This window comes from Neolamprologus multifasciatus, chromosome 7 (assembly GCF_963576455.1).
Source record: "Neolamprologus multifasciatus chromosome 7, fNeoMul1.2, whole genome shotgun sequence".
NCBI lineage: Eukaryota > Metazoa > Chordata > Actinopteri > Cichliformes > Cichlidae > Neolamprologus > Neolamprologus multifasciatus.
This window is the reverse complement of record NC_140445.1, coordinates 17,489,557-17,499,642: the sequence shown is the minus strand read 5'-3', so window position 1 is coordinate 17,499,642 and position 10,086 is coordinate 17,489,557.

Genomic DNA, 10,086 nt, shown 5'->3' with positions numbered 1-10,086 from the left:
TAAGTGTCTGAGGTTCTTTATGAATGCACTGATTTAGAGGGAAAAACAGGGGCAGGTTAAAAACAAGATCTAAAAGCAAGAAGAAGTCAAAAAATAGACACACACGTATAGAGATGCCACTTGTCACATGTCCTCCCCACCCACATGTGCAGGACGTCCAAGAAGAGAAGTGATGGGTCAGATATGTGACACGACTGCTGGGCCACATCTTTCAACACACGGTCACACGCGCTCCAACTCTCTATACTTGTGCCAGCAAAGATAAAACACTGTTTTCTTTCCCTTTTAAGCAAGAGCTATCAAGTAAGTAGAGAACAGGCTGTATGTTCTATCTACAAAGTCAGTGTTACTGTGCGGTGATTCATGACACAGAAATGCTACATCTGCTCAGGCGTGGGAGTAACGCTACATGTATGACTTGTGCAAGTGAGTGCATACTGTATGCTGCATTCCCAAGGTTTATCTCCCAAACTGCGCTCCTTTTGCAGCTAATATTTTCAAGCATTCTTCCTCTACCACCTCACCATTCGATTCAAAAGCCCTGCTTTCAAACACTGACTATAATTAATACACACATACATGACTTAAGTGTGCGACACAATAACAAAGAGTGTGTTTGCTTTCATAAAGTCTGGATCAAATATTTTGAGACACACAACACAGGGTACTCTCTCTTCATCACCTCCCACACAAACTGTCATACCTTGTCACTTAGTGAGTTCTCGGTAATTATGACATTTAGTGCAAATGCATAATTTGTGTTAGGTTTACTTGAGTTTTCAATTATTGTATCGTAGATGTCCTTGTCCTGGAGATGTCTCTTCTAAGTTGCTGTCCTGTTTTGTTCATAAATAAAGTGCAAAGGAAAAAAAGATAAAGGTAGTTTACCGTAAAAAACAAGGTTTACTTTACTTTTTTCACAGTCTTGTCCATCATGCCCTGCTACCAGTGTAGAACCATGCATCCTTTTATTTTAGCATTGTTGCAAAGAACCAACAAATGTTGCAGAAATGCAAACTTGCACTTTTGCAACTTCATTTGTAATCAGAAATGCACTTGCAAAAGTGCATTTCTGATTCATCGATCTATCGATCGATAGATATATTAGGGGTGCAACAATACACAAAATTCACGGTTCGGTTCGGTTCGATACAAAAAAATGTTCATGCCTTTTTAATTTGTCATTTATTAAAATGAATAAAAAAATACACAAAATTCATGGTTTGGTTCGGTTCGGTTCGATACAAAAAGGCATGAACATTTTTTTCGATACAAAAAAATGTTTATGCCTTTTAAATTTGTCATTTATTAAAATGATAAATATATATTTTAACTCAAAAGTACAGTTTTTAAATTTAATGTTGCTGAAACAACAAAGTAAAAAAAAAATCTATCTGATCGAGAAATCACTCATCTTTGGAAAAGAGAGTTTATTACAGAGAAATGTCTCTTTCCAAACTAAAAGCTATACTATACGCTTCTTCTGGGCTATATTCTCAGCAGCATATTAAACATATCAGGTCCCCATAAGGAGAATCATGTGCTAACGGCTGTCTAAATGACTCGGGTAAAGTTTGTAGCATGCATGCTTGTTGTTTTTGTCTGCTTCCACTTGTCTTTGCACAAGGATGATGTCAGAGTAAATGTGCAGTCATATTCGTTGTGTTCCCACTAGTGCTGTCAGCGTTAATCTCGTTGAAATGACATTAACAGCACAACACGGCAAATCTCCGTTAATGAGTTACCGCGGATCGCCCCGTGCGTTGGGCTGGACGGCGTCAACACGTTAACAAGGAAGCTAACTGCGCTAACGCACTAATTCCCACCAATTGGGCATTGCGTGGCACATCCGACATACTGTTTTACTTCTGTCCATGATGCGCTTACCATCAGGGTCATACTTCACATGAAAACCAAGATAGTTCCAGACGCCAGATCTGAATGAGGGTGGGGGAGGTTCAATTTGCCATGTTGCAATGAGCTTAGCTTCTGTCTTGCTAGCTTGCGCTGCGCTCAGTGGATCAGCACTCGACAGTGCAGCCTAGGCGGAGTAGTCAAACGCAGATCCACTGAGCGCTCAACACAGACAGCATTGTCAAAAGAAAAGTTGATAAAATAAATTAAAAAATTTGTATTGTTCGATACATATGCGTACCAAACCGAAAGCACTGTATCGAACGGTTCAATATCTATACGAATATTGTTGCACCCCTAATACATATGTATATGGGAGACAGAGAGAGAGAGAGAGTTGCTAAATTATTAGTAAAATAACAGGTTTTAGGAGGACAAACTTCTGTTCCACAAAGGTTAAACATTAAACATCACAGCGATTACGCTCAGACCGCAGGCACTCAGCCAGTATATAAATTACATATTATGTCTCATGTATTACTGCACAGGAATACTAAAAAGACCAAACATTATCACATGTAAATATTTATTTGTGTATTTAGTTAAAAGGTAAAAGATGTCACTGCTATAAAGCCATCACAGATTTTTTATGTTAACCTCTTATCAGCACTCTGTCAAAAGCCCAAGCTGCAGCTTTTTGCTGTCATGTCTCCCTCAGTGTTTACCTTTAAATCTTTTCTAAAGATCCCACTGCTAATACAATTTTTGGATTGTTTATTGGGGTAAACTCAGAATACATCCACATCCCCAGAGATCCACCTTTAACCCGAGCTGCTTCACAGGACTAGGGGCAGTAACCTGAGTCTCCAGGGGATTTACCCCTTTCTGATGACGTGGGAAGGTTGTGTGGGGTGGTGTGATAATAGCTGGACTTTCTCTGGAGCAAACACCCAAGACGTTTAAGCCATTTTTGGTGCTTGGCTTTCCTCTCTTTATTGGCAGTGTCATAATTCCACAGTCTTTTTTTTATTTAAATAAGAACTGGCATGGAGTAAAGACAAATCAGGACTTGCCACTCAGACATCCATCCCCTTATTTAGAACTGAGAGGATCTTCAAGCTGTATTGGGCATCTTCAACTCTTGGCAAACTCCGAAATGTTAGAGCATAGCATGCATAGTCATACACCGCAACAGTAAAATAAACAACATAAGACAGATCTGCACTTGTACAAGAGAAACAGAGTACGCGATCCTCACTGACACATAAAATGATAATTAATTTTCTCTGCTGTACTCATGAAAATCTATCCTATGCTCTCAGGGGGTTATTGTGCAAATCCATTTCTGCAGCCAATCTGTTCTTATGATAAATTCTGTGTTCATTAGTCCTCCGGGGAAGTCCACACTAAAAAGGAATCTGAGGTTTTGTCACATGACCTCACTTACACTTGGCTCAACTCCCCAAAGTGGACCTGAGTTCATGATGAGGAAGAGAAAAAAGGATGGGAGCATGGGGGCTGTGGCGGTTGGTGATCTCGGTGCTTATGCTTCCCTGGGGAACTCAAAAATCTGTATGGTTTTCCCAGGCTGGGACAAAGCTCCTTTTTTTCTTTTCTTTTTCAGCATTCCTGTGCTACATCTACACACACCCATGGTAGTTTATTCAAGTTGAAAGATTTCAACCTATGAGCTCGTCACTCTGTGCACATCACTCTTATAAATTCAGTTTTGCTCCAGTTCAGGTGCAGGTGAGAGCTGACATATCAAAGATCCCAAAGAAAATGCCTAAACATACAGTAACGATTTACAAATCCGATCAAATAGTAACACTCCAATGAAAAGGAAGGAAAATGTAATTGCTAAACTAAACAAACTTTTTAAATACTTTTACATTTACTAAAGCAATTAATAACTACCGAGTGTAGTGGCTTGTTGCAGTTGTCCCAAATGCCTTCTCTCAAATAGTTGATCATTTGTAATTTTTGCATTTTACTTTGGACTCTGCTCTGGGCTGTTGCCGTTTACTTTTTCAGCCATTCTACTGGAGATTGGCTGTTGTGTTTTGGATTATTGTTCTATAACATAACAAAATTTCAGCCCAGCTTTAGCCATTGGACAAATTGCCTCACATTTGGCTGTAGAATACTTTGGTATATGATTCATGATTGACTCAATGATATCAAAGTGTCTAGGTTCTGGGGCTGCAAAACAACCCAAAATCATCACCCCCTCAAACACTGTGCTTGACAGCTGGTATGAGGTTTATGTGCAAATATATTTTTATGTTTATGTGCCTTGTTTGTGCCTCTTTGGTCGGTTGTTTCAAAGGACATTGTTCCATAAGCCTTGTAACCTATTCAGAAGAGACTTTGCAAATCTAAGCTGTGTTTCCAGGTTTTCTTTAGAAAGCAAAAGAAGCTTTCCCGAGGCAACCTTTTGAGACATACTTGTTCAGTCTTTTCCAAATTTTCCTGTTATTTACTTTACCAATAAACAGGCTAATTGAGTCCTGTAGAGTCTTAGATGTAGTTTGTTGCAGTTTCTCATAGTCTGACCATGGGGTGAATTTGCTTGAACATCCATTCTTTGGAAAATTGCAACATTGCATTAACACATACCCAATGCTTCAGACTAGCAGATTTTCAATACCTGTGGTTTCATGGAGATGCTCACACTTGTCGATGATCAGTAAATCAACTGCTTTAGATTAGCAACACTTGGCTACTGCTTACCCTCCTAATTCCCATGGAAGCACCAAGGGTCTACTTAACTTGTCACAGGACTGCATAGAGTCCTGTGAAAATTTCTTTTTTTTACTAGACTGTACACAGTCATGTCATGAATGAAATTTGAGGTTTTTGGAAAGCCAGTGGTTAGTTCACCTGCTTTTTGGTCAAGACAATGAACCCCAAACTGTTTTATTATTTAGCTTAGTGATGAATCTAAAATGAAACCTAGTCATATCATATTTACCACAGTTGCTGTATAAACATTGCAAATGCCCATCCTGGAAGAGTATTAATGGCATATCATATTAACTCTTGGTTCTGAGTCATATTTGCAAACACTATCATCAAAAATGTTTAGCAATGGGAAACCATAAAGATCCATAAAGATTTGATCACACTTCAAATATCTAACTAATTTGCTGAAGAGCCACAGCATACACGTCTTTGTGCTTACATCATTGTTTTTGTTTTGTACTTGTGCTTTGCACCCTTGGGTATTTGCAATTTTATCACTGCTGCCAGCAGTCATGCCTCAACAGTTACAGTAAATGCTTGTTTGCCTCTTTATTATTGAGCCAAAGCCACATGAAGTGTAAGCCAGAAAGCGGTACCCAGTTGCCCATTTTGTTTAGAGAGACTAGTAGCTGCCGCCCTAAAGGGAAAAACAAGTGCAAGCCAACATACTACAAGTGTAAAACAGAAGAAAAAAAACCTTAAATCTATATATGGTCTAAAATGAGATCTGAAAAATATGCCACTATATATAAATATGTCTTTAATTCTTGAACAGAATTACAACACTTTCAAGTGTGTACAGAGGCAAAATTATAAAAACTTTGTCCTCATCCAGGTAGTTATGGATCTAACTGTATTAGGAGTTATATATACTTGGTTTGTAGAGCAATGTAAACCTTTCTACAGGGTGGGCCATTTATATGGATACACCGTAATAACATGGGAATGGTTGGTGATATTAAAGTCCTGTTTGTGGCACATTAGTATATGGGAGGGGGCAAACTCCTCAAGATGGGTGGTGACCATGGTGGCCATTTAGAAGTCGGCCATCTTGGATACAACTTTTGTTTTTTCAATAGGAAGAGGGCCATGTGACACATCAAACTTATTGGTAAAGTCACAGGAAAAACAATGGTGTGCTTGGTTTCAACGTAACTTTATTCTTTCATGAGTTATTTACAAGTTTCTGACCACTTATAAAATGTGTTCAATGTGCTGCCCATTGTGTTGGATTGTCAATGCAACCCTCTTCTCCCACTCTTCACACACTGATAGCAACACCACAGGAGAAATGCCAGCACAGGCATCCAGTATCCGTAGTTTCAGGTGCTGCACATCTCGTATCTTCACACCATAGACAATTGCCTTCAGATGACCCCAAAGATAAAAGTCTAAGGGGGTCATATCAGGAGACCTTGGGGGCCATTCAAACTGGCCCACGACGACCAATCCACTTTCCAGGAAACTGTTCATCTAGGAATGCTCGGACCTGGCACCCGTAATGTGGTGGTGCACCATCTTGCTGGAAAAACTCAGGGAACGTGCCAGCTTCAGTGCATAAAGAGGGAAACACATCATCATGTAGAAATTTCAAATATCCAGTGGCCTTGAGGTTTCCATTGATGAAGAATGGACCCACTATCGTTGTACCCCATATACCACACCAAACCATCACTTTGGTTGTTCCAACAGTTTTGGAGGGATCCATCCAATGTGGGTTAGTGTCAGACCAATAGCGGTGGTTTTGTTTGGTAACTTCACCATTCACATAAAAGTTTGCCTCATCAGAACAAAATCTTCTGTGTGAACTGAGGGTCCTGTTCCAATTTTTGTTTTGCCCATTCTGCAAATTCTGTGCGCCGATCTGGGTCATCCTCGTTGAGATTCTGCAGTAGCTGGAGTTTGTAAGGGTGCCATTTGTGAGTAGCTAATATCCCCCAAAGGGGTGTTCGACTAATGCCACTCTCCAGTGACATGCGGCGAGTGCTACGCTGTGGGCTCTTGTTGAATGAAGCTAGGACAGCCACTGATGTTTCTTCATTAGTGACAGTTTTCTTGCGTCCACATTTTGGCAAATCCAACACTGAACCAGTTTCACAAAACTTAGCAAGCAGTTTGCTAACCGTAGCATGGGAGATGGGTGATCTCGGAGGGTGTCTTGCATTGAAACCTGCTGCAATGACCCAGTTACTGCGTTCACCAGATAGCAACACAATTTCGATCCGCTCCTCACGTGTAAACCTCTTCGACATGTCAATGGCTGTGACCAAAGAGAAACTTGTAAATAACTCATGAAAGAATAAAGTTATGTTGAAACCAAGCACACCATTGTTTTTCTTGTGACATTACCAATAAGTTTGATGTGTCACATGGCCCTCTTCCTATTGAAAAAACAAAAGTTGTATCCAAGATGGCCGACTTCTAAATGGCCACCATGGTCACCACCCATCTTGAGGAGTTTGCCCCCTCCCATATACTAATGTGCCACAAACAGGACTTTAATATCACCAACATTCCCATTTTATTACAGCGTATCCATATAAATGGCCCACCCTCTACAATAACACGAGTGCTGAAATAAAACATAAAATAATCTCAATAAAGGGAAATTCTCTCTTGCAATTAGGACAGGAGCAGTGAAATGTGACAGATCTTTGTCCAACCCTTTTGCAATATAAAGTGGGGTCAAACAAGGATGTTTGCTGGCTACAACATTTTTCAGCTTATATTCTTTTGCCTACTTCTACATGACACATTCGAAGAGAGCATCACACAAGAAACAATGGGAAACTTTTCATCCCTGAACATTGGAAGAAAAAGACCAAAGCATGAGAAGTCCTGATCCAAGATCTAGAATTTGCTGATGATGCAACACTCATTTCCCGCCCGGAGAAAGCACTACACTGCTTGACAAGTTCGCAGCTGCTTGTGATGACTTCAAGCTGAACATCAGATTAAAGAAAACCCAAATCTTGTGCCAAAGAACATCTGCTGTCTCAAAGCTTCTAATCAACAGCTATGCACTGGATGCTGTTCCACATTTTGCTTCCCTTTGCTGCACAACTACCACAAACAAGTCCATGAAAATAGGAATTTGCAAAAGGACTGGCCTGGCTGCCACCAACATGTTCAGTATGTTTCTCCAAGGAAGTGATTCCTGGACAACCTACGCTGGGCAAGAATATGGGCTGAACACTTTCTACATGAGGAATTTACATTTTGGGCATTACATGGACAGACAAGGTCACTAACATGCTCATGCTTGCCAGAACAGCGATACCTACTACCAACTATGTACACTATCCTCAAAAAATCCGACATTTGGACTTGAACATGTCAGAAAAATGGACAATGGACGCATCCCAAAAGACCTTGTAAGAAGGCAAGCACCCCTTTGGATGTGTGTAAAAGAGACATGAAGAGGAGTGGCATGGCCACTGGCCTTTGGGAGGAAATTGCCTTGGACCATGGAAGACAGAAGTTAAGTGACCTCTTAAACAAAATAAAGAGAGGATAGCTGCAACATCCCATCAGAAAAGACACCAGCAAAGAGAGGCTGTCAGACCGTAAGCCACTCCCATAATTGGATTCATCTGCAACACAGTGTGCCTTTTAAGAATTAGACTTGCTGGCTGCTTTAGAAAGTGTTCCACAGCTTCATGGCACTAAACATGAACTTTTGCTTTCTGACAAACTACCGGCTTAGAGACACAGCAATGCCATGAAACCTCTTAGAATATGAGACTTGCCATGCCATTAATTAAACCTTTCACCTTGTACCTAGTTGTTACTAGAGCAAAGTTACCCATTAAAATGTTTTTTTCTGATATGAGTTATCTTTTTCTTTGTTGGAAAGAAAGCCTCACCGTGTGGTCAGAAGAAGTGCTACCCCTTTGAAAGTTTCACAGGTGTTGTGGTGGAGTAAGTGACACATTTGCAGACCAAGCTAGCATACAAACACTAACATCCTGCTCTAAATCATCTTGTTTACAAGTTACAAAAAACAGAATTGATTTGTTAGTCATGACTTGTTTGAATCACAACTTTCACAACAACTATCAACTTCCTGACACGTGCCCTAACAAACATTTCGTTATTTACCTGCTGCAGCTGTTATTGCATTGCACAGTATAAATGTCCATATTAAAATGTCATACATTCAACAAACATAACATTGTGTTTGAAGTTGTATATTTATAGCACTTTATATTATTTGGATTAATGGCTACTTTCTTAAATATTCGTGTCAGTTTATATAATTGACATAGTCTTGCAAAGTTCTGAGGTGACTCAGTGGAATGTTTACAAGATGGGAAATGGTGGTTCAAATGTGTCTTTACCACAAGGTTAAAACCTACCACTGGCTGACGTAGACGTGTGTTCGACACATTTTGATCTTTGAACGAAGTGTGAAAAGCAAATTAAGAACTTTATACAGCAATGTTTGCATTCATTGACAGCAGCTTGGAAGCTTGTGCACATTTCCAGCTGTAGAGTGGATTCCTGTAAACTAGCATGTGTCACAATCTTTGTGTGGAAATCTGATAAGAAATGTGACAAAATGCTATTTATAGATGTCTTGCCATATTGTCTTGTGGGATTTTTCTTCTTTTTGTGATAACCTTTTATGTCATAGGAATCATTTGAAATTGTTTTGGTGTTAGCCGGTTAAATACCGTACAGAACAAACTTGCTGTGTTTAAAAATAAGTCATCGGATTATTTTCATTTCTATGTCAGAGAGGGAGCACGGCAGAGGGAAGTACATTTTCTTCATCATGCTCATTAGCACTTTTTATATTACTAAAGCTGCATGAGTGTAACCCACCCAGTTAATTCTGCGTTGCTCTTAGCATAGAGCATAGCAGAATTAGTATACAGCTACAGTATACAGCTGACTCATGATAGCAAAGGTCATACATATATATATATAAGCAAATACATCAGTGGGCTACATGAACAGTCTTGAAACTTTGTTCGTAAAACAAAATATTGATATGCTGCAGCATGCATTGCAGCAGCTTCTCTAGCTCTCCTGTATCAGTGTTAAAGTCTCCATTGCTTGGCAGTATGCAGCAATATCAAAACCTCAAGAACTGCAACAGACTCACTGGGAGATGCGTGGGGTGGATGGTGGGCGTATAGAGCACACACTGAATTTTGAATACTTCCATCTGTGTTTTATTTTTTCATTTAAAAACTGCTTTGGTTAAGTCATCTTAAAGATTGTGGTTAATTAATCTTGATGGAGCAGATGTGTCTGCATGTCACCGGGGAATTCATCTGTTTTAAAAGATCTTAATCTAAGCTAAGCGAGATACTGCCTATAGAGGTGTAAACGCAGTCATCCGCAGTATTATCACTGCTTATGAATGTATTTTGAAGCAAACGTGTTTACCAGTGTGGTGGCCAAACAACTGTTTCAAATTTACCTTTTTATTCCAAAAACCTGATCTTTGGCTAAATATTTACCATAACTGTAGCTTTG